The following is a 24,335-nucleotide window of genomic DNA, read 5'->3' as shown; positions in this document are numbered from 1 at the left end:
GCAACTTTTTCCTTAAGGGAACTCAGGGGCCAGTATGCAATGCTACATGGGTCAGCATCTGACCTCTTGCTGTCTTGGAGGACTGCGAGAGTCAAGGCTGATCTTCTACTGGTCTCCATAACTAAGAGCATGTCCAAAAAGTGATGGTGTGCACAATAAACATATTTTTAAACTAATTGCTGTAATCATCTTAGAAGAGCAAGCAGAAACACACATTCCCTTTGAATCTGGTTCATCAGTTCTTTGGGAGAGACATTAATATTCTAAATTACATAGGCTCAGTGAATTAGTTTCAAGCCCACATTAATAGAAGCAAAATCTTCCTGAAAACAGTCATGCTCATCCAACATTTTTCTCACACAACTAACTTTTCACATGACTATGATCTAATTACATTGGCCACAGCAACAGACAAAACAGGAAAAAAATTAGTGTCAGCCTTAAAAATGGTACAAATGTTACTGATTTATCTCAGGGTCACTGTAAGTGCTGAGAAGCGACAGGTTAAGAGCTGGGTAAGCAAACACAGCCCTGCGTTAGAACCATCTCTAAGGACCCATCTGCTAAGCTGAGCTCTCTTTCTCCTGCTTGATTTCACATCCAGCCTTTCGTGTGCCAGGAAACGCTCCGCCTGCTGAACATAACTGCATTTTTTTTCCCCTTAAAAGCATGGAAGTATACAGTAAATATTTTGAGACTTTTAGACGTGCCCTAGGAAACACAAACATGGTTGAAGTCAAAAGGAAAGGATGTTTAAATGCAGATTATGTTTAAATGACTCTTGCTTGGTCTGGGCCAAGCTGTGCAAATACAGAAAAGGGGCCTCCATTATCCAAAGTACTCAGCTGTGGGAGTTTCTGACCTCACAGTAAAAACAGGTTCCCCTTCCAAACACTGTATTTGAGCTCAGGTGCCCCGCCTCAGTGCTGTGTGAAGCACTTTCAATAGTGCACCCAGATTCTCAGTTTGCAGAATGTTTCATACCCACTGGGTGTATCAGCAGGCACTGGGATGCAAGGATGAGGCCTGCGTGGTTCTTACTCTCCAGCTGCTCACAAACAAAGCAATAGCCTACCACCAGTATCAAGTTTATGTGCACCAGTTCCCAGGCGTCTGTACTTCCTGTCATTTACAGGCGGTAAGTTTACAGGGAAGCTAATTCTGTCTGTGAATTGTTGCTTTATTTTGATGGTCCTATAGTCATGCAAATACTTTAAAAATCTTTAATTTGTTTATAGCTGGATTGACTATAACATTAAGCTCCATTCTGTATTTCTTTTGTAGGTAGGAATTTAAACTTACTAGTCAATATTCAGTAAGCCACAAATGAAATCATATTGTCTAAAGGATTATACATTCTTATAACTCTATTTTTAAAGATCTACTTATTATTCATATGTGGCTACATGAATTTATTTGCATTCCATGCATGTAGGAACACAAGGAGATAAAAAGAGGGTGTTGATCCCTTGGAACTGGGGTCACAGGGGTTTGTGAGTTGCCATGTGGGTGGTAGGGAGGGGTCCCCGGCATCCTGCAAGAGAAGGGCGTGTGCTTGACCACTGAGGGGTCTGCAGCATCCTGCAAGAGCAGGGGGTGTGCTTGACCACTAAGGGGTCCCCGCATCCTCACATTAAAGAGGAAGACAAGCCAATGCGAGGGATTTCCGCTGTCGGCCCCACCATTTCTGTTAGTCCCTGGTTTCCAGTTCACAAGGTAACAAGACATGGCTGGAAAGAACTGGCTAGAGCAGGCAGGTGGGAGGTGGCCTCTCTTCTGAGGCCTTTCTCTGACTTCTTCAAGGCTTAAAAGCTTCTGGCTGAGGGACACCTCAGGTTTCTATGTGAAGTCTTGCCATTCCCCTTCCTTCAGAGATGGGGCTGGACAAGATAGCACCATCAGAATTAGGCGCTCTCTCTCTCTCTCTCTCTCTCTTGCTTTTTTTCAAGACAGGGTTCCTCTGCTTTGGCACCTTTCCCGGAACTCACTCTGTAGCCCAGTCTGGCCTCGAACTCACAGAGATCCACCTGGCTCTGCCTCCCGAGTGCTGGGATTAAAGGCGTGCACCACCACTGCCAGCAGAATCAGGCTCTCTTAAACACATACTTTTAGGATATTAAAGAAATCTCTTCAACTGCAAGTTCTTAGAAAGTAAGAGGCGATGCTCATTTCTCTGCTGTGTTTTGTTTGTTTATAACAGTGGTTCTCAACCTTCCTGATGCTGTGACCTTTCAATACAGTTCCTCATGTTGTGGTGACCCCCAGCCACAAAATTATTTCATTTTTACTTCATAACTGTAATTTTGCTACTGTTATGAATCATAATGTAAATATCTGATATGCAGGATATCTGATCTGCGACCCCTGTGAAAGGGTCATTCAACCCCTAAAGGGGTCATGACCCACAGGTTGAGAACCTATGGTTTACACTATGGTCTCTGACTTGAAGGAGGAACTTTAAAAACAGTTGATAAATCAGAGCCCACAGTTTTGAACTGTCATCAGTGAGAGAGAATGAGAAGAGGGGAGGACGGGGTGGGCCTGAGGTATGTGTCAGGTTCAGTCCTCCCATACTTTTGTAACTAAGGCTGGACCATTCAGGAGTGGCTTGGTGAAATTCCTGTGCAGTTCAGTCTTTCCATTCTTCATGCCCTGTGCAGAGGCCATCTTCCCGGGAGAAGGAGCACATGGTCAGGGCAGGGTGGGGTCTTGGGCTCCTCTGGTGGGCGTCTCTTGGGAGCACACTTTGTGCTAGGCTGCCTGCCTCCGGCCTTCTGCTGGGACCAGGTTTGCAGTTTGCTGTTGTCCATTCCTGGGGTGACTTTTCTTAAAGGCCTTCTGCTGTGCGTCTCCCCTTGGCAAACGCAGAAATCCCTTCTTTCCGCACCTAGGACCACTCTAGGGCTCTGAGCAGGTACATTCTGAATCACCAGTCACCCGCAGCAAAGAAGGTAGACCTTGGGCCAATGGTAAAGCTGAGATGCAAATACAGGATTCCTGTATTTACATGAGGTAAGTAGGAATCTCATCTTTAATTTCTTCCTTTTGAAGCTCTTACTTTTTACATTGAAAATTGATTTTGTTAGTGTTCATACTTTTCATAAGATCTGTAGTTTAATCTGTACATCAAACAGACAAAGAAAGGAAACTCATGAGTCCGTTCTGAGGACTGCTGATTAGTCAGTTGACTGAAACTTAGACATCTGGGGGCGACTACTAATCAAACACTTCTCACAGCACTACCCACTACGCACTGGGTTTCCATCAACTTCCGCTATAATGTCTTCTAGTTTAAGGGACTTCCAGTTCAGAACTAGTGCAGTGAAAAAGAAGTCAGCCAGCTTCAGGCATGTCTATGGCTCTGGTCAACTGCAGGCCTTCACTTTTCAGGTCTAGACAAATGTTTGTGCTAAACGAACCCATTCCTAGGGACAAGAGTTTGAAAAGGAGGCAGATAATAATGCTCTTCATTTTATCCCAGCAAAACTTTTGTCTGTAATTTCGGGGTACATTCCTCTGCGTGTCATGGACGGAGAACCATTTGGTCAGCTTCCTCACTGTGATAAATATTCATGAGTCAAACCATAATCATTAGGCCATGGCTCAGTAACCTCTTCTCCAGGAGAGAAACTGCTCGCTTTTCCTCTCAGGTGCTGTGTGCTCTGCAGCCGAGTCTCTTCCACTTCCACTGTCTTGCCGTCAGGTCTCAAAGCTTGGAGCACACACCAATCAGGAAGCTACTTAACCAGGAGCCAGACATCAGACAGAATACAAATTAAGTTTTCTTAAAGTCACAAGAACACAAACTGTGGAGGCCACAGGCCCCAGGAGTCCTGAGTTGGAACGGTTTCTAAAACATCAATCAAGCTGGGTGGTAGGATGGGGGGCAGAGACCAGTGGAGGTGGCCGAGCCATGCTGGGATGGAACTCACAGACACGGAAAAGGTTGGAATCTGAGAACAGAATGAAAAGCTTTAACTCTAAAAGGGAGGAAAGAATGGGAATGAGCTGTAAATGAGGGGACTATTGGACTATTTCGTTTTCTCCAGGGATGAGTGCCTTCATAGGTTCTCCAATCGCACTGGTCATCTCTAAACACATACACACGTGAACACCACCAAAGGGACTCAGCAGGTCGTCGTATTTCTAAACACCTGTATCTCTAGATAGGGAAAAATAATTAAGACGGATGATGGATTTGAGATGCGGGAGGCCATGGAGGAGGTGGAGTAGGGAGAAGGAGGGGGAGAAATGATGTAAATATAGTGCTGCGGGATGAAATTCTCCAACAGTCATCTCTTAGAAGCCTGCTCCTTGCTAATGAGAGGCAAAGGGAGTGGCCCTGGACAGGAGGAGATGTGGGCAGGAACTGGGAGGAGGAGAGGAAGGGGAAACTATAGTCAAGATAGACTGTATGAGAAAAGATCCATTTTTAATAAATGAAAAAAAATTTTTAATGCAAAATCCCCAATTGTACTGTGACCGTTCAAATGTTAGTATTTTTAAATTAACCGTTATTAACGATGCAAATCCTCGGTTTCACTGTGACACTTCCACGTCTGCCTGTGCTTTGCTTCTTCTTGTCCCTTTCCTTCTGCACTCTCCTGCCTGCTCCCCCACCCCCAGCTCTCTTCTTCCTTGTCCGGGAGAGCCATATAAATAATTTTTAAACAATTAAAAATTTTTTTATTTATCTTGTGTTTATGAGGTACATTTTGCCTGCAAATATGACTGTATACCATTAGCAGCCAGAGGAGAACATTCAGTCCCCTGGGACTGGAGTTACAGATGGGTGTGAGCCACCATGAAGGAACTGAACCCAGGTCTTCTGGAAGAACAGCTAGTGCTCGTAATCACGGCTCTTAATTATTAAGTCATTTTCTAGCCCACTTAGAAATAGCGCAGCCTGACTCATGATCATAGATCCTTCAGTGTGATACCTGAGCGGCACTTGTGTTCAGGGAGGTACCTGAGGGGCATTGTGTTCAGTGTGGTACCTGAGGGGCACTTGTGTTCAGTGTGGTACCTGAGGGGCACTGTGTTCAGTGTGATACCTGAGGGGCACTTGTGTTCAGTGCTGGTACCTGAGGAGGCACTTGTGTGGGTAGTGTCACTCCTTTTCCTGAGGCAGTGTGGTGGTTTGAACGAGAATGGTCCCCAAGTCTAGTTCCCTAGTTGGTGAACTGTTAACTGTTGAAGGTGTGTCACTGGGGGTGGGCTCTCAGGGTTCAAAAGCCCATGCAAAGCCCAGGCTCTCTCTGTCTCCGTGCCTCTGCCTACAGATCAGAATGTGAGCTCTCAGCTACTGCTCGAGCACCATGCCTGCCTGCCACCACACTCCCACCATGGTGATTGACGGCTAACCCTCTGAAACTGTAAGCAAGCCCCCAATTAAAAGCTTTCTTTGGTTAGCTGCCTTGGTCAGGTGTCTCTGCGAGCAACGCAACAGTAACCAAGGCAGACAGAGTCTTACTAAGAAGTCTAGGCTGGCCGGGATATTGCTATGTAGCCGAGGCTGGCTTCAAACGTGAAGCCCTCCTGTTTCAGCCTCAAAGGTGTTATGTGACTGTCAGGAGCTCAGCCTGAATCTTTTAAACGGAGTTTCCATCATCATCCTTCAAATTGCCCCTTTGAAAACAAGGCCTCAAAGGTTAGTGTGCAGAGTCCCACTTAGTCATTCAGTGAAGTGAACGGACAGTGGTGGGTGACCTGAGAAGAGCATCACTATGAAGACCAGTCGGGAAAACTGAATGACCTGGTGCCAGTGGAGAGGCGAGAGGGGAGATCAGCCGACACCGGAAGCAGACTGAATTTCCTACATGTTTGAAGCAAAGATATTGAACATATTTTACGTGCCAGGCTGGAAGAGAGGAGCGTAAGGAAGGTCAGAGGCCTCCGTGTGGAAGACAGCTGTGTGGTAGGGCGCCTGAGCCACATGAGTACTACATGAGGTTCGGGAAGAGTTGGATGGTGTTGTTTTGCTTTTGGAAAGCGCTCCACAGAGAAAGGAGCTGAGAACTCAGGGTTGAAGAGGTGGAGAACATCTCAGGAAGACTAACCAGTGACATAAACAAGGGACACCTAGCTGGCCAAGCAAGTCAGAACAGAAGACAGCCACGGCTATACAGAAGCAAAGAAGATCCTGTTCCGCAGGCATGACGCACCCTGTGTTGTCAAAAACAGATGTCAAGGAAAAAGTGAACAAAGGCATCTTCTCAGGTGCAACTGATACCGCTGGGCAGAACACAGTGACCACAGAGAGGCTGAGGATGGGAGGCTAAAGTACGTAATATGCTATGGTGCTGATAAGAAGGTATCTTTAGGTTAGGAGCACAGCCTGACTCATGATCATAGATCCTTCAGTGTGATACCTGAGGGGCACTGTGTTCAGTGTGGTACCTGAGGGGCACTTGTGTTCAGTGTGATACCTGAGGGGCGCTGTGTTCAGTGTGGTACCTGAGGGGCACTTGTGTTCAGTGTGGTACCTGAGGGGCACTTGTATTCAGTGTGGTACCTGAGGGGCACTTGTGTTCAGTGCGGTACCTGAGGGGCACTTGTGGGTACTTTCACTCCTGTCGACACTCCAACTTCTGTCATTTTCTTATTCACAGTGAAAGGCTGTACAGCTGATGGAATCAGGCTCTCCATCTGAAGGGAAACACTGAGAGCATGCTGTGCATCCCCATCCTCTGCATTTGCAAGAGCACTCTAGGTATGTCTTCCCAGAAACTTTACCCCTTCTCTGCTGGAAATGTACCTATGGGAATGCTTAGTATGGTACTCATGACTGATTTCTATTGCAAAACCTGCTGCAGTCAGAAAGTCTGCTAAAGACACATGCCCTGGGCTTCTAAATCCTTTCTATTGCTTTGTAAAGGAAAAGAATCATATAAATGAGCTTTAAAGAAATGATGGATTTCATGACAGTGTGGTTAATTAAATACCAAAGACAACTCAAGGCTTTGGTTTTTCAACATCCTGGTATGAATCAGCTGGAACACAGTGACAAACTCCAGGAAGCCACCAGCACAGGGCGGCCCGAGGAGACAGCTGAAGAGTTTCACCAGCAGAGAAATATTCCTTAAGCTAGAACCCTGGAGATCCATACTTACTGATTTGAGATACTATACACAAGACACATAAACAAGAACTCCCAATTAATAACCAGGATATTATATTATGGGGATATTATTTGTTAAAAAATCTTAATCAGCTGACATCCAATGATGAAGAAATTGTTTAGTAGAGACAAATGATGTAATTTTTTTTCCAATTTTCTTATCAGTGAAACAGGGATTCTGTAGATGCCTTATGGAGTCATTACTAGCAAAACTTGAATAATCTATAAGTATTTTCATTAAAAATATAAAGAATTTGAGGCAAACTAAGTTCATGTTTATTGACAAAAAGGAAAGAGGAAAAAAATACAGAGATCAAAAGATTTTTTAACAGTAAATCTTAACACTCAGAAGTACACACTCAATCTTAAATATAAAATTCCTTAAACTACATTTTGTTTAATTTAATTTAATTAATTAAATTTAATTTAATCCAAAAATCTCTTAATTGTGTGAGGACATCTTTTTTCTGTACAAGCATTAAAAAAAAAGTCAGGCAGAAGGTTGGATTTTAGCTGAGCAATTACTAGGGTGACCTTGGATTCTACTTTGCCTGTGGCCATTCTGGTTTGCTTCTGATTCCTGGGCTAGTGTGATGAGTCAGCATCTTTCTTTACCCCCCCACTCCCCGACCCCCGACACACACACACACACACACACACACACACACACACACACTGAGCAATCCCCTTTCACACAACTCTCCTGGCAGTGATCTGCATGGAAGACTAGCAATTGCTCACCAAAGGCTCAGCGCTATCCATACTATCTTAGTTTATGCAGAACAGCTGTCAATTACTCCCACTTTGAACAAAATCCACATTAAAGCCAGATTCTTTTTACATAGGAATGACCTGCAACGTAAATTCCTTATTCTCAGTCTTGATTCAGTCACAAGTCAACACAAGATAGCTGTCTGTCCATCCTGCAGACTTTGGTAAGCAGTGGATGTGCTGGCCAGCTTCATGTTAACTTGGCACAAGCTTTAAAAAAATGAGGGCAATTGTAGGAGTTTGCTGGTAGAGTTTTTGGGGTCACTTTCATATCATCTGGGAATAATGATACTTTAACTTCTTCCTTTCCAATTTGTATCCCCTTGATTTCCTTTAGTTGTCTTATTGCTCTAGTTAGAACTTGAAGCACTGTATTGCATCAGTGTGGAGAGAATGGGCAACCTTGTCTTGTTCCTGATTTTAGTGGAATTGCTTTGTTTCTCTCCATTTAATTTGATGTTGTCAATTGGCTTGCTGTATATTGCTTTTATTATGTTTAGGTATGTCCCTTGTATCCCTGATCTCTCCAAGATTTTTATCGTGAAGGGGTGTTAGATTTTTGTCAAAGGCTTTTTCAACATCTAGCAAGATGATCATGTGTGTGTGTGTGATTTTTTTCTTTCACTTTCTTTATATGGTGGGTTACACTGACAGATTTCTGTGTTGAACTATCCCTGCATCTCTGGAATGAAGCCTACTTGGTCATGGTGGATGATCTTTTTGATGTGTTCTTGGATTCAGTTTGCCAGTATTTTATTGAGTATTTTTTGCATCAATATTCATGAATGAAATGGGTCTGTAATTCCTTTTTTGTTGAGTCTTTGTGTGGTTTGGGTATCAGGGTGACTGTGGACCCATAGGAAGAATTTGAAATGTTCCTTCTGTTTCTATTGTGTGGAATGATTTGAAGTGTATTAGTATTATTCTTCTTTGAATGTCTGGTAGAATTCTACATTAAAAATTTCTTGCCCTGGGCTTTTTTTGGTTGAGAGATGTTTGATGACTGATTCTCTTTTCTTAGGGGTTACTGGTCCATTTAAATTGTTTATCTGATCTTGATTTAACTTTGGTAAGTGGTATCTATTAAGAAATTTGTCCATTTCTTTTACATTTTCCAATTTTGTAGAATACAGGTTTTTGAAGTATGACCTAATGATTAAGTGACCCCAAAAACTCTACCAGGAAACTCCTACAGCTTATAAACACCTTTAGTCAAGTGGCTGGATACAAGATTAATTTAAAAAAAATCAGCAGCCCTCCTATATACAAACAATAAGTAGGCTGAGAAAGAAATCAGAGGATCTATGCTCTTTACAGAAGCATCAAATACTATAAAATATCTTGGGGTAACTCTAACCCAGCAAGTGAAATACCTGTATGAAAGAATGTGAAGTCTTTGAAGAAAGAAATTGAAGCAGATATCAGAAGATGGAAAGATCTGCCATGCTTATGGATTGGTATGATTGGCATAGTAAAATTGGCCACCTCACCAAAAGCAACCTACAGATTCAATGCAATCCAAATTAAAATCCCAACACAATTCTTTATAGACCTTGAAAGTATAAAATTCAACTTCATATGGAAAAACAAAAAGTCCAGGATAGCTAAAACAATTCTGTACAATAAAAGAACTTCTGGAGGTACCACTATCTCTGATTTCAAGCTCTAATACAGAGCTATAGTCATAAAAAAATGCATGGAGCTGGTATAAAAACAGACATATGGATCAATGGAATTGAATCCAAGATGCAGACAGAAATCCATATACCTATAGACACCTGATTTTTTAAAAAGAAGCCAAAATTATACAATGTAAAAAAGAAAGCATCTTCAACAAATGGTGCTGGCATAACTGGATGTTGGCATGTAGAAGAATGCAAATCGATCCATATCTATCCCCCTGCACAAAATTTAGATTCAAGTGGATCAAAGACCTTAAATAAATCCAGATACACTGAACCTGACAGAAGAAAAAGTGGGAAATAATCTTGAGTGCATTAACACAGGAGACAACTTCCTGAATTGAACACCAATAGCACAGGCACTAAGATCAACAATTAATAAATTGAACCTCATGAAATTGAAGTTTCTGTAAGGCAAAGGACACCATCAATAGGACAAAACAGCAGCCTACAGAATGGGAAAAGATCTTCATCAACCCCACATCTAACAGAGGGGTGATTTCCAATATATATATAATGGGCTACAGATCTAAACAGAGAATTATCAACAAAAGTATCTCAAATGGCTGAGAAACACTTAAGGAGATGTTCAACATCTTTAGCTATCAAAGAAATGCAAATAAAAACACTCTGATAGTCTATCTTACACCTCTCAGAATGGCTAAGATAAAAAACACAAGTGACATTTTATGATGGAGAGGGTGTGAAGCAAGGGGAACACTCCTCCACTGCAAAACCTCATAGGGCAGCATGTTGGTTAGCAGCAGACCAATTTACCATACAGGAAAAATTAATTAGCTAGGGACATCTAAGATGTCTTAGTTTGTACATGTACTAAGAATTAAATCTGATGACCTAGCCTCACATCATGCATACATTGTTAAGTGGCACAGATTGTGTTTTTAAGCCCACTCCTTAGCTCTTTTAGGCTGACTATAGTTTTCCTTCATCTATATCCTGTTTTAATTAAAAATGCCTTGTTTTGTTTCTTCTAACATTAAAGGGTGTCACCTGTATAATAATAATAATCCTCCAGCAACTTAAAAAAACACTTGTTTCCCAGTGAATCCTGGCTGTCCAGCTTGCTTGAGAGTACACCATACATGAAAGTGATCCAAGGGCTAAGTATGGGACATGAGATGGCAGTTCTCAGGCTGTGAAGTGAACAGGATGGCCCTGCATGTCTTCCGAGGGAGTTTATTTACAGGGTGGAGGGGACTCAGCTGGAGGTGGTGGGAGGGTAGAGAAGAGGCATTTGAACTTAGAGTAGGCTAACTCTTTGTAAGGGTCCAGTAGGCCTTTTGTGATTTTTAGCATTCATTTTTAGTTCATTTGTGGAGTACTTTGGAACCTGAGAGAAAGCATGTGTACCTGTTTTCAAGCAGATACTAATTCAGTGAGAGAAAGACAAAAATAACTCAATTGTAACATAAAGCTGTGATGAAATAAAAAATCATATTGCCAGAACTCAGAGTCGGGGCCCAACACAGACGACCACTGTGAAAAAGTCTGACATAGCCTTTCCAGAAAGACACAGTGGAGGAAAAAAGGACACCAGGAAATGGCTTTCAAGAGAACCAGACTCTATCCTCTGATCCCTACATAACTCAGACATCTTGGCTATGCCCTCTTCTGGTCCACTTGTGGCCTCTTGGTCTGAGGCTCCTCTTTTGGTCTGCTTGCCCACCCCTCTCTTCCTCTCTCACTCCCCACACCACCATGGCCCAGTCCAGTCTGGACTCTTCCAGATGTCTCTGCTGTGCTTTCCCTCATGTTTACAATAAAACCTTCTCCTCAACCATACCTAGGGTGGTCATATCCTCCTTTTTTCATTCACAGACACGTTTACTTTCCTGTTATTCTTGAGTGCAAAGACGGTTCAGTATGATTGGAACTGGGCAGAAGTTTAAATGTAGGAAAGATAAAGGGGAGTAGATGAGGCAGGATGGGCTCAAATGCAGTAGAGAGGTTGGGGGAGGTGGGCTTGAGGAGCAAGGAGGTGGGGTTGACCTAGATGAGGGATAGCACAGTGTTGGAGGTAGGACATTTAAGGACAAATTCATGGATAGGGAGAATGAAACTCACAAGATAAGGAGACTAAAGGATACAGATAAGTCCTGTTTTGTCCCTGTTGGGTTTGAGCTGTCTTCAGTGTAACATCCAGCAAGGATGCAGAGCTATGCACAGAGATCTGGACTGAGTCAGATATTAGGGATTGTGAATTTGTTGGTGTTGTTCTGGGGTAGAGTGTCATAAGCAGAGAACTGAATTCCACGAACAAAAAACAGCATCTATACGGTGATAGAAAAATATAAGTTATCTTGAGTTCTTAGACATTCTTAAGGAAGGAGCCAAAAGTTAGGTCTAAAGTAATATAATTTCTGATTTTGAAAATGAGCATTGCCTCATATAGGGAAGAGAGTAGTATTCTGCATGTTACACAGTAAGTCTCCTGAACTCCCTCTCCCTAAGCACCCTAGTCCTGGTGACACCTCTGTACTTTCTGTACAACTTTATAGATTCTGTATTAGTGAGATCATGTTACCTATTTTCTGTGTCTGCCTTATTTAATGTAATGACCTCCAGCCCCTTCAATGTTGCTGCAAATGACAAGGTTTCATATATGCTATTATATATATTTGCCACATGCCATGTTTTAATTTAAAGCTGTTTTATTAGCATGCATTAATTATATATTATAATGGATTTCATTGTCATATTTTCATAAATGTACATAATATATTTAGATCGTATTCACTCCCCATTATCCTGCAATGCACCCATACCCACTGACTCCATTTCTCTTTCCCAATGGTCCCCTTCCACTTCCATGTCTCTGTTGTGTTTTATCAAATGAGTTTCTTTAGAGTTGCTTGAACTTAGGTGAGAGCTTGTTCACAGGAGTGTGGGCACCTTACCAGTAGCTACACCACTGAAGAAAATGTCTCTCCTTCCACCATTCATTGCATATGAGGGGGCACAAATCCCTCCCCCTTCCTTGGTAAGCTGTTGACTTACTCAGCGTTTACCACATTTCCTTTATCTGTTCATCAGCTCATAGACACTTGCGTTGTTTCCATTTCTGGGCTATTATGAATCGTGTTGAAATTGACATGGGAATCCAGACGTTCTATATTTTTACTTCATTTTGTTTGCTTATGTGCAGTTTGGGGACCATATGGTAGTTTTCGTTTTCTGAGGATCCCCAGTAAGTGTGCTCCACTATGGCTGTACTAGTTTATACTCACATCAGCACTCTGCATGGCACTCCCCTTCCAGCAATCCTCATGAGCATGTATTATCTGCAGTATGGAGAGTAACCTTTCCTGCTGAGTGAGGCTTTCATTTCCATTTCTTGAATCACTGGGGATGTTGAACACTCATAGACCTGTTGGTCATTTGTGCATCTTTTGAGAAACGTCTATTTAGGTCTCCTGCCTGTTTTCAACCAGATTGTTGTTCTTATTGCTGTTATTCTTGCTATCTTGTTATTGCAGTGCATGAGTTCATATATGTTTTAGATAACAATGCCTCTTCAAATATACACTTGGCAAATATCTTCTCCTATGTCTCTTTACTCTCTTGAATGTTTCCTTTGCTATAGAGAGTTTTTTTTTAATTATGTGTGGGTGTACCTCCCCCCTACTTTTGTGTGCAGGCATATGCAAACCAAAGCACATATGGGGAGGTCAGAGTACAACCTGGGTACCAGTCCTCACCTTCAACCTTGAGGTAGGGTCTGCTGTTCACTGGCACAAACACCAGGCTATCTGGCCTGCTCCAGGTTTAACAAGAGATCTTGTTTCAAGGGAATAAGAGAAAGAGTAATGTAGTAGAAGATCTGATGTCTCCTGGCTCCTTGTACACCCCCCCCACACCCACACACACTCATCTGCATCACATACACTACACACCTACATACACACAAAACCAAAACACCCACATAGTAAGGTTCAGTAAGGATGTTTTGTTGTTCTAGAAGACATGGTTAATTTTTAAGCTTAAGATTGAGAATGATCCATATCTGTGCCACTTCAGAGTGCCAGTGCACATTCCGGTAGCCGTTCATAATGGCAGTTACTGTGAAGAAACACACGGACAACTGTATCTAAGGTCAGCCGAGAGCTGACTGCTCTTGTTGCAGATCTGCTCGAGGATGGGAAGTGTGGACACCACCACTGTGCAGACAACGGGGAGCTGACAGCTGCAGTCCCAAAGCACTTTCAACGTCCCCTTGTCTTTTGCCACTGTGATCGGCTTATCACATAGCCCTCCAGTGGTTGTCATGCTGGAGGTCACCAAAGCTAGTCTCTGCTGTTTTATAGAGAGCTGGCAGCTACCGCAAAGATGGAGTCTGAATGTTGTCTGTGCAGTTTCTGCTGAAAGCAAAGAGCGTGTTTTAGAGTTCTGGGGATTTTGACTTCGGCATTGTGCCTCATGTATATCGACTTGGCTGCCTGGTTTGGGGTCTGACTTTAAAAGGTAAACTGAAACACCATGCACACACTTCTTTGGCTGTCTGAACCTCTCCACTGGCATGGTGTTGCGTCGTTCGTATTGGCAGATTCTTGGCTGAGTTACGATCCTCACTCAAGCGTCCAGACATGGCAAAGCTGGAGTGCACAGAGCAGACTGCTGTGACACCTTCCCCCTGCTGGGCCTTACTGACCCTTTGACGAAGCACAATGGTTTTGACTCCCACGCACCTACCCAGCCTCAGGGCAGCAAATAGGATGAGGGTCAGTGAGGAAAGAGCGTGAGCCAAGGCTTGCTGACCAGCTCTGAGGAGAACACAGTGCTCACACCTGCTGCTGCTCCGGAAGCCCCCGTCCTGCCTCACAGTCCGCGTTCTGTGCACTGGGGCATCCCACTGGTCCGGGAGGGCTGAGGGCTCAGCCTGGAGCTTAAGGTCAGCAACTCACCTTGTCTAAGAATACCAGCTCCTGACTCTGCTAGACAGATCCAGTGTCAGACAGACTCTGATTTTTGTGAAGTTAGAAATCAAAGTTTGATGTGAAAATTCTTAGTTTGTTAATGTTCTTATGTTTAAGGACAACCTTTATACATTGTGCAGGCCAATTTAAGTTGATTGGCAGGCAGTTTGTCAGCTGCCAGCTTGCTACCTCTGGCTTCCCTAGCAGAAGAGGATCAGGGAAATGACACTTTCTTTACTTTGCCTTCTACAAATTTACTACACTGTATTTTTTGTTTTAAGATTCCTTGACACTTTTTTTTTGAGCCTGGAATCAACTCCAGCTCCCAGGGTGGCCTCAAATGATCTACCCCCGAGTCTGTGGCTGGTCTGAGCTGGGAGGAGGGAGAGGCTGGACTCTTGGGCTTGTTCTGGACTAGAACAGACCAGAGAGCTTCAACTCCCTCAGAAACACAAGCCCTGAGCAGGCACAAATCTACTTATGCTTTCGAGATAGGGAGAAGAAACACCGCTGTAAGTCAGGCCAGAAAGAGCTCAGCTGTGCCTGGTGGAGCAATGTGGCCCTGCGGAGAAGGGCATGAGCTATGGGACACAGAGGAGGTAAGGGAAGTTGGACAGGGTGTGGAGGACAACAGGGTGCCCTTTCCTCAATGCTCAGTAAGAGAAAGCCAAGGAAGTCAAGAGTGCAAGCTCCAGCTGTGCCCAGCAGGGAGGCAGCTCAGACCCCCCACCCACCCACTCAGCGCCATGCCTACACCAGGCTACTGGGAATCCCCACCCCAAACAGCCTGGCGTCCAGTGGCTGAGATGGAGACAACAGGCTATTTTTGTTCACGAAGAAGCCAAATTATCAGATAAAAACACAGTACAATTTAAAAGAACCCATCACCTCCCCCCCACCTCCCCCCACCTCCCCCACCTCCCCCACCTCCCCCTACCTCCCCCACCTCCCCGAAGCTCATGGGTGTGTTTCTTCTTTATGGAGTGAGAGTTGAGCCAGAAGTCTGAGAACCGAGCCAGGGCCTGCACTTTCGGCTTGATCTGAGCTCCACTTCAGAAATGTGCCGAGCTTAGGACAAAAGCAATCCTGACTTTCTGGGGGTAGTTGTGTCCATCTGTCCATCTGTCCCTCCCTCCCTCCTTCCTCCTCCTCCTCCTCCTTATCTCTCTCTCTCTCTCTCTCTCTCTCTCTCTCTCTCTCTCTCTCTTCCTCTCCTCTCCTCTCCTCTCCTCTTCTTCTCCTTTCCCCCACCTCCCTCTCGTGTTTCTTTTCTTTCTTTAGTGGATATTTTTTCCCCAGACAGGAAAAGATGACCCCAGGCTCTGAGCTGCAGACTCCTGTGATTAACGTTGTTTATTTACTTGTGATGTGAAGAGGAAGATGAAGCCGACTTTAAAGACATTTGTGTCTGGAAAGAGTTGAGCAAGCTAAAGCTGCAGTATGCAGCAACTGGTTAAAAATTGCCTAATTGTCTCTCTATTTTCTACAAAATGTCAAACATTACTCTTTTGCTTCCATAAAGGTCAGTACGGTTCAAAGTGAAAAGAAAAAAAAAAAAACACCAACAAACTCAGCCCATTGACTTGTTATTGAACTTCATTAGTGTTTTATTCACTAGTAAACTGAATCTAAGAATGTTTCTGCAGCTCTGAAACCATGAAGATGAGCTTACACTGCAGTTAATGACCTTCCGTTCCTCTCCTTGTCTCTAGAGCCGTCCCCTGAAAGACAGAAGAACCTCTGACTACTCTGTGCATGCCCACTGGCTGCAGACCACAGGGTGCAGGGTGGGGGTCACGATTTCCCTCTGATGCTCTGACTGCCCTTCCACATTTTTGAACAGATTGTAACTATGGAAATAAAGTTCTTAATGAATACGTCTCACAGTGGCATTTCCCAACCAGTAACCAGGAGCTCTCTCGTCCAGGGAAAGAAGTTGGCTCCCCTTTTGTAACTTGTGAGGACTGACCAAGCACGCATCACCACGTACACCCAGAGGAAGAAGGGAAGGGACAGCTTGTTCAAGCCATTGCTGGTCAGTACCAAGCACAGTTTGCTCTGGCCATAGTGTGCTGAGATCTCACGCTTCTTTCTGGAAAAATACAGTGGAAATGCCTCGCATGAGCAAGACACTGAGCTCAGCCTCCCAGCACAGGGAGGCAAACAAATAAATTATGAGCAAGCATGATTTAACAGTACGAAACAATACATGTCTATTGAATCACATCTTCTTATCTGCTTGTGAATTCTGAGAAGTACAGGCCGGGGCACGACTGTCATCAGTGACAGAACACGTGGTGTGGTGACATTTTATACAGAAGTTCATCTTTACTGGCTCCTCACTGTCACCCTGTCTTTTTCTTCTCCAACCCCCCAGCTTCTGTCCTCACTGGCAGTGAATGCTTACTGAGGGCTTCACAGAATAGATTGCAGACACGACTTTTACCAGGATAGGAGAGGGAGGGAGGAGGGAGGAGGGAGGGAGGAGGAGGAGAGAGAGAGACAGAGAGAGAGAGAGAGAGAGAGAGAGAGAGAGGAGAGAGAGAGAGAGAGAGCTGTCCTGCTCCTGTGCTCCTGGAGAGACAGTGAACACAGCAAAGCTCATGGGCCACACGCCTTGGAATTGGAACAACAAGCCCTCCAAGTTTTGGTCCAAATCCTGCTCTGTAACTCACTGATTCTGTCACACAGGGCCATTCCAAACATTTCTGTGTCTCTTCCTCCCCTGTAAGGAGCGAAGACAATGGCAGTATCCCAAGAGCCTGTGGTGAGGACTGAACAAAGTGAGTTGCACAAACCACTTTAAAGTGTGGCCACACATAGGAGCTACTCAAGTCGACGACCTTAGTTGTGGTATTATTGATACTATTCTCGTCTTAGGCTTTTCAGGCCTAGAATACCTTAAGATGGGTAGATTCTAAACAGGACAGACTTGGTGCTCACAGATCTGTAGCCCACCTCTCTGGTAAGCCCACCTCTATAGAAGGGGGAGAGGCTGAAGACTCTTTGGGCCTTTACAGCGCACTAACCTCACTTGGGACAGTGGAGCCCTTAACACAGAATCACCTGCTACAGGCTCACTCCTTCAACTTGTGGAGGGACACAAATCCACATTTTACAAATCTCATCTTTTTTTCTGACTTAACTTACAAGTACTCTTCCTTTGACTGAATTATAAAAATACTATTATCAGATTTATAAGTTCCTTCATTATTTATCTGTCTATCTATCTATCTATCTATCTATCTATCTATCTATCTTTCATCATCATCTATCTATCATCTATCTATCCCTCATCTATCTATCATCTATCCCTCATCTATCTATCTATCCATCTATCTATCTTTTGTCTATGTATCTATGTATCTATCATTTATCTGTCTATCATCTATCTATCTTCTACCTATCATCTATCTATCCATCCACTCATCCTATTGAGGAACTGGTTTATTTCTCTGTATAAACACTAAACTGACAAAAATGTCTGCTTCTGAAAAGCTGGAATTCTAGCAGAATGTGGAATGTAGGTGAAGAGGAAAGAACAGATGGAAACACAAACAGAAGAACGTTCTGTAGCATGTTAGATGGTGAATGTCAGGGCAGTGAGAACCCTGCATGTTGGCTGCATAAGGAGGTGGTCAAAGAAGCCTGCTGAGAAGGTGACAGTGAAGGACATCTTGACTGGTAACTTTCTGGATCTGGAATTGCTGAAGAGACAAGTTCCTGGGCACGCCGATGAGGGAGTGTCCAGGTTGGGTAGTTAGGCTAATTGAGGTGAGAAGGCTTACTCTGTGGGCAGGTCCTGCCGTTGTTGATTTATTTAAAGTGGAGGATTATAGTTATAAACATTCCCCTTGGCTGTATGAGGATCTTTCAAACCCTGAGCTGCTAACAAGATGTGAAAATACTTGTCTTTAAAAAGGATGTATGGGGTTGAAGAGATGGCTCAGTGGTTAAGAGCACTGGCTATTCTTCCAAAGGGTCACAATTCAGTTCCTAGCACCCATATTAGACAGCTTTAAAAAAAAAAAACCCTGCAGCTGTAATTACAGAGTATCTGACACCTTTTTCTGGCCTCCACTGGCACACACACACACACACACACACACACACACACACACACACACACACAAACACGCACGCACGCACGCACACACACACACACACAAATACATAACTATGTAAATAAATAAATCTTAAAAATTAGGTATCATTTCCTTTTGAGAATGTTAGTAAAGTTTCCACTGCTGTGTCAAAATCACCAGAGACACTCAACTCACAAGGAAGTTTTATTTTTCTGGATGAGGTGCACACCTTTAATCCTAGCACTCCAGAGGCAGGCAGATCTCTGTGAGTTCGAGGCCAGCCTGGTGTGCAAGGCAAGTTTCAGGATAGTAAGGGCTGCTATACAGAGAAACCCTGTCTTGAAAAAAAAAACCAAAACAAGCAAAAGTTTTCTTTTGTTCACAGTTTTAGACCCTGCTAGTTTCCTTGACTGCTCTTAATGTCTGTGGGAGGTAATACACCATGGTAGAAGAACACTGTAAAAGAAACCTGCTTACCTCGTAACAGCTAGACAATGCAGAGGGACATCAGCAGACAGAGTGCAAACAGTGACTTTCTAGGGCATGCCCAGAGTGGCCCAGTACTTGTCATAGTGCCACCAGCTGGGAGCAACCTTCCACATGCGAACTTCTGAGAGATATTGAAGTCGTTAACCAGAACAGATGGGTCAGGCAGGGCAATACTGCGTACATAAAGAGTAGCCATGAAGGTACGGTCATCCCTCTGTGTGCGGAGGGTTGTTCCAAGATCCCACTGAGCACCTATGGTCAGCACCTGTTCAAACTCTTCTTGAGAGTATTTGCCCATAATGGATGTACTGCCTCCCATATTTCCACATCACCTCTAGATTACTTACAATACCGAACCCAAGGTGGAATCTGTGTAAATTCTTTTGTTATTACATTGTCTAGGGGATCATATCAAGAAGGTAAGTATGACTGTGTTCAGTACAATTACAATTTTGGGAGAATATTTCCTTCCTGTACTGGTTGATTCCTGACCTACAAACCCATGGAAGGATGGAACTCTCTATGCCCTCAGAGATGCAATCAAACCTTCAGTTAGGGCCATCACACCAGAGCTACTGGGGGAAAATGACTGATCGCAAAGAATGCATCGAAAATCCTTAGGCCCTGAGGGAATCCAGATGCTAGCCACAGACGATACAGCAGAGACTTAGGTCCTTAGGTCAGAAGCCTCCATTCACTTTCAGGTACAGAGACATCCTAAATCCTAGTAAATGGAATCATGCATGAAGTGCTTAGCCCCATGCTTGGCACACAATAAGCACATGATAAAAAGAAAAAAAAAAGTAGCTGTACTATTTAGGAGGAACAGAACAGGAAAGAGAAGAGCATGAAGAAGAAGAGGAGGGAGAAGAGAGAAGAGCCTGATCGTCTTAAATAATTCTCTAGATTTATTTTGATTAAAGTCACTTTCTGTTAAGACTTCTAGTGTAAACCAGATCAACAAATTATAAAAACTTGTATTTCAAGGTATGCTGGCTGGCCGGCCAGATACTGTGCTCATGCCCATGTGTGGTAGGGGGTAGATGCTCTTATTCCCATCCCTTCAGCCATGCTGTCATGCCTCTAGTATAACCCTTCCAGATCTTCTTTGGTTGGTCAGGATCCAGCTTTAACCCACCACTTCCTGATGACTCTGGGCACTCGCTCACTCACAGCAACCTCTTCTGGTTCCAGCCCAGCAGCACCGTGTTCCCGTCCACCTCCTCCCCTTGGCACAGCTCTCCACTGCCTGGGGCTGTTCCCTAAACAGTTCCCTGAAGACCCACTCTCCAGGTCCTTTGTTCTGCCAGGAAAGCCCATAAATCTTAATTACAGGGCCAGTGCACCATCCTCAGCAAATTCTCGTTAAGTTCAGTCTCTTATTTGAAATTTCCAATGCTCCACTCCTCTCCTACAAGTCCTCCCAATGCCTGGCTCCTCTCCAAGTCCTCCCAAGCCCGGCTCCTCTCCAAGTCCTCCCAATGCCCAGCTCTTCTCCTACAAGTCCTCCCAATGCCCGGCTCCTCCCAAGTCCTCCCAATGCCTGGCTCCTATCCTACAAGTCCTCCGGCTCCTCTCCTACAAGTCCTCCCAATGCCGACTCCTCTCCAAGTCCTCCCAAGGCCCGACTCCTCCCAAGTCCTCCCAATGCCCGACTCCTCTCCAAGTCCTCCCAATGCCCGACTCCTCTCCAAGTCCTCCCAATGCCAACTCCTTTCCTACAAATTCTCTTGATTTGCAGAAATGACATCTTGAAATGACAAGTTCTAGCACCTCATCCTCAAGACGGCATTTTCAGATTATTTACAGGCTTCGTCATTTTCCAGTGTGTACTACCAAAACAATGTTTATATTAAAAACACATTTTCCCTCAGAACTGTGCTGATGGCCAGCGGCACTGTCCCACTTAGAGAACTAGCTAAAGGTTACATGCTTGACTCAAACCATAGACTAACTGCGGGGTTAGGAGGAGAAATGAGGTCAGCCCCAAGACCGTCTGGAGGCCTCGAGCCGGAAAGTGAAGTCGGTGCCTCAGTTAGCCCACCAGGTCTACTGGAAGTACATATTTTTCCTTGTGCCAAATGCCGTCAGTCATGGGCCGCATGTTTGCTTTGAAAAGTTGCTTTGCTTCTTGTAAGTTTTTTTTTTTTTTTGGAAGAAGTCCAATGCATGACATAAACTGTTTGTAACACTGGCTGGGCTGGAGACAGGATCACTCTGTGACTTGGCTCTGCCATTTCTGTGCTAGTGCTGGAGAAAATGGTGAGGGACTGAAAAACAGAACAGAAACCGAGGGCTGAGAGCAGCAAGAGACTGGCAGAGCTTGGACGTGCCTCTTCCAGAAGCAGTCAGCGGCACACACGCAGGATACAGTTTCATTCCCTGACATCAGAGAACAGGCATTCAGTGTTCAGATCAGCCACAGGTGTCTGTTCTGTGGATCACAACTTCCTGCTTTCCAAATTCCAGTAATGAGATAGTGACTACCTCCAGCCAACCATGACGTCACTACCAGTATGGAAGTCCTGCTGTCACCGCCCACGGTGGGCTGTTCATCACCCCTGGGACTTACTCTGTAGGTAGTGATCAAGCTGCTAAGCCTTCGCTTTGCTCAAGAGGACTAATCTTATTAGAGATGTGAGTTATTATAAAAAGAGGCCAGGCACAGAGTTGATAGCTAAGAAAAGTAGCTCTTTGCCTGGACAACTAGTCAATGCAGTGACCTGCAAACGAAACAATAGCAAACTGGATTGACAGTTTGAATTCATGACATGAAATCAGGAAGCTGGCTTCACAGAAAGCACCAGGACTGTCCCGACCCATTTAGTCCTTATTTGTTTTCATAATAAAGATTTGGGATGCTTTCAAAATCAACAGACTGCCATAGTGTTGATTCAGAGCCCAAACACTCTCATCCACCTCCTTCCTGAAGTCACACCAACTCTAGAACTTGCTAGAAGGAAGCCAGCTTCGCAGTTCTGCAGAGTTCTTTGTGCACCCTGGAAGAACTGCTTATCACATTGTTTAAAATCTAATCATGCTGTTTGTATTAGCATTTCAAACAATCAACAGGATCAACTTGGGCCTTCTAGTGATTTCACTGGGAACCACACGCCTTAAGTTGACTTCTGTGATTCCCTTCGGCCAGATAGCAAATGTGCTCTGTGAAGAGTCCGGCGGCTCTGTCAGCAGAGACTCCGCCACTCTTCACTGTCGTTTCCTGAGAACACGATCCCGGGGAAGGCACAATTTTCTGTTTCCTACTTTGCAGTCTGCTACTTCTGTGGACTGGAGAGACAGGCCACACCACAGCACATTTTTACTCCAACTGTGCTGTCCAGTGCCACGAGGCTGTTCAGCCTTTTGTCATTATTATTTGATCATTCATTCCTCCTGTTTATATTTTATGGTACATTTTCTATGAAGAGAGCAAGAGTGTATTTGTATATTAACCTATCAGATAGCCTTACTGTTCATAATGAAAGAAAAAAAAAAAAAGCAGAAGCTCTACATAAAACTGGCCCTGGTTCTCGCTTTGGTTCTGTGGACTTGAGCAAGTAATTGAGTTGTTTGAGCCTTGTTTTTATACCTCTGAGGTGGCTACAGCAATAGCTCATTCAAGATCCGTTTTTCCGTGTGAAATGATTTTCATTTTCTAGTAATTATTGACCCAGTGCCATACATAAAACACCGAGACAGCAGAGCAATGGTGGAAAATGGAGTCACTCTGGGGGATATTTCTGCGTGTCTGTACTAGTGAGGCACAATTTCTGTGAAGTAAAAGTAAGAAACAGGAAGCGTTTGAGAAAAATAAAAAATAATAGAGTAGTTTATGAATACTGTCATCATAAAGGTGCTAAATAAATATTAAACTTTAGGAACCCTGTGCTGTAACTTTTTAAAATTATGTTCCAGAACTTTAAAATTCCAGTCTCACTATTTTTAGGTCTCTGGCAACTCAGCATGGTGGCATCTGTCTGTCATGTCAGCACCTAGGAGGAGGATGCAGGAGGATCACACATTCAAGGCCAGGTCAAGATACACAGCTAGTTTAAAGGCAGCCTGGACAAGGTGAGTTCCTGTCAGAAAACAAAAATGTCCCTGCAAATTTCTTATAGCACTCCGAAAAACTCGACCATCCAAAAAGCTGTGACATTACAGAAACACAGACTTTCTTTATACAAGCAGTCTAGAAATGCTATAATAATTATTTTTTAAATTCAAAAGTATCTTCTGGTCTGGGAATGTGGCTCAGTGGGTAAAGCACTTACAGCTTAAGCATGAGGACCGAAGTTTGGATCCCCTGAAGCCCACTTCAAGCCAGATGCAATGGCATGCTTCCTGTTTCCAGGATGGCTGTGGTGGGATGGAAGGTGGAAGTGGATAAAACAGGAAACGGTAGGGCCAGGGAGATGGGTCACTAGGTAAGAGCAATGCCATGTGAGACTGCTGATCAGATCCCATGGAAGAAAGGCAGAACGGACTCTCAGAAGTTGTCCTCTGACCTCTACACATGCCCTGGGGCACACACGCCCACCCAAATATGCAACACACACATACACACAACAGCATAATGAATAAAATATTTTAAAAATGAGAATAGTAGGATAGAGCAGAAGATAGACATTGAAAGGAAAAGAAAATGATGGGTTTCAGTTGAAGAAATAGCGTTAGAGATAGAAACAGAAGAAGAGAACTTCTCGTAATTCTAGGCTGAGGAGGCAGGCACTGTCAAGTCCGGAGCGGCCCTTCCTGCACTGTAAAGAGGCAGGTTCTCTCACACCAGTGCCCATTGGTGCTACGTGCTGACCCAAAGCTGCCCTGCGCATCTCATCCTGCAGGCTCCGAGCTCTGTGTGAGGGCCATGATGGCGAGATGCTCGAGGAAGTTGTTAAGCTATGGTCCACTCTGAAGAAAACCACATCCCAGATTACAATTTTGCTTTATGAGCTTATGTGCTGCTTACTTGCAGAAAGTCTCTCCCATTGTTCTATGCGCACTCTTCAGAGTCAGTATCGGGGAAAAGAGCAAGAGCAGATGGAATGCAAGAAGCCAGCATCCAGTATTGCAATGGTGGAGGTATTCACCGAAGAATTTCACAAAGTTCTCTAACCTGTCCTGATAGATCACATGATCATGCGACACCGAAGCTTGCTCCTGTCACCCTTCCCTGTCGGAGGTTTTCTCAGTGTTATCTTCCTGTACAGTCTACACTTCAGTAAGGAAGAACTATGATGTCTATTACTCATGCTTC

General features: G+C 44.1%; 1 protein-coding gene and 1 long non-coding RNA gene across 3 annotated transcripts in view; one reads left to right on the top strand and one right to left on the bottom strand.

Annotated features, from left to right (window-relative positions):
* Positions 1-24,335, bottom strand: part of Adgrv1 (adhesion G protein-coupled receptor V1) — a 508,750-nt gene that overhangs the window by 11,886 nt on the left and 472,529 nt on the right.
* On the top strand, positions 792-16,673 carry LOC119088744. 2 transcript variants are annotated; one of them, XR_005092461.1, is made up of 4 exons: positions 792-1,138; positions 2,892-3,012; positions 6,612-6,712; positions 16,220-16,673. It is a non-coding gene; the product is annotated as an uncharacterized LOC119088744 (long non-coding RNA). The 2 variants fall into 2 exon arrangements; XR_005092462.1 differs by lacking the exon at positions 2,892-3,012 and having other exon boundaries at positions 798-1,138.

The sequence above is a fragment of the Peromyscus leucopus genome, chromosome 11 (genome assembly GCF_004664715.2).
Source record: "Peromyscus leucopus breed LL Stock chromosome 11, UCI_PerLeu_2.1, whole genome shotgun sequence".
Classification (NCBI taxonomy): Eukaryota; Metazoa; Chordata; class Mammalia; order Rodentia; family Cricetidae; genus Peromyscus; species Peromyscus leucopus.
The sequence above is the reverse complement of the archived record's forward strand: the minus strand, read 5'-3'. Positions and strand labels throughout refer to the sequence as shown.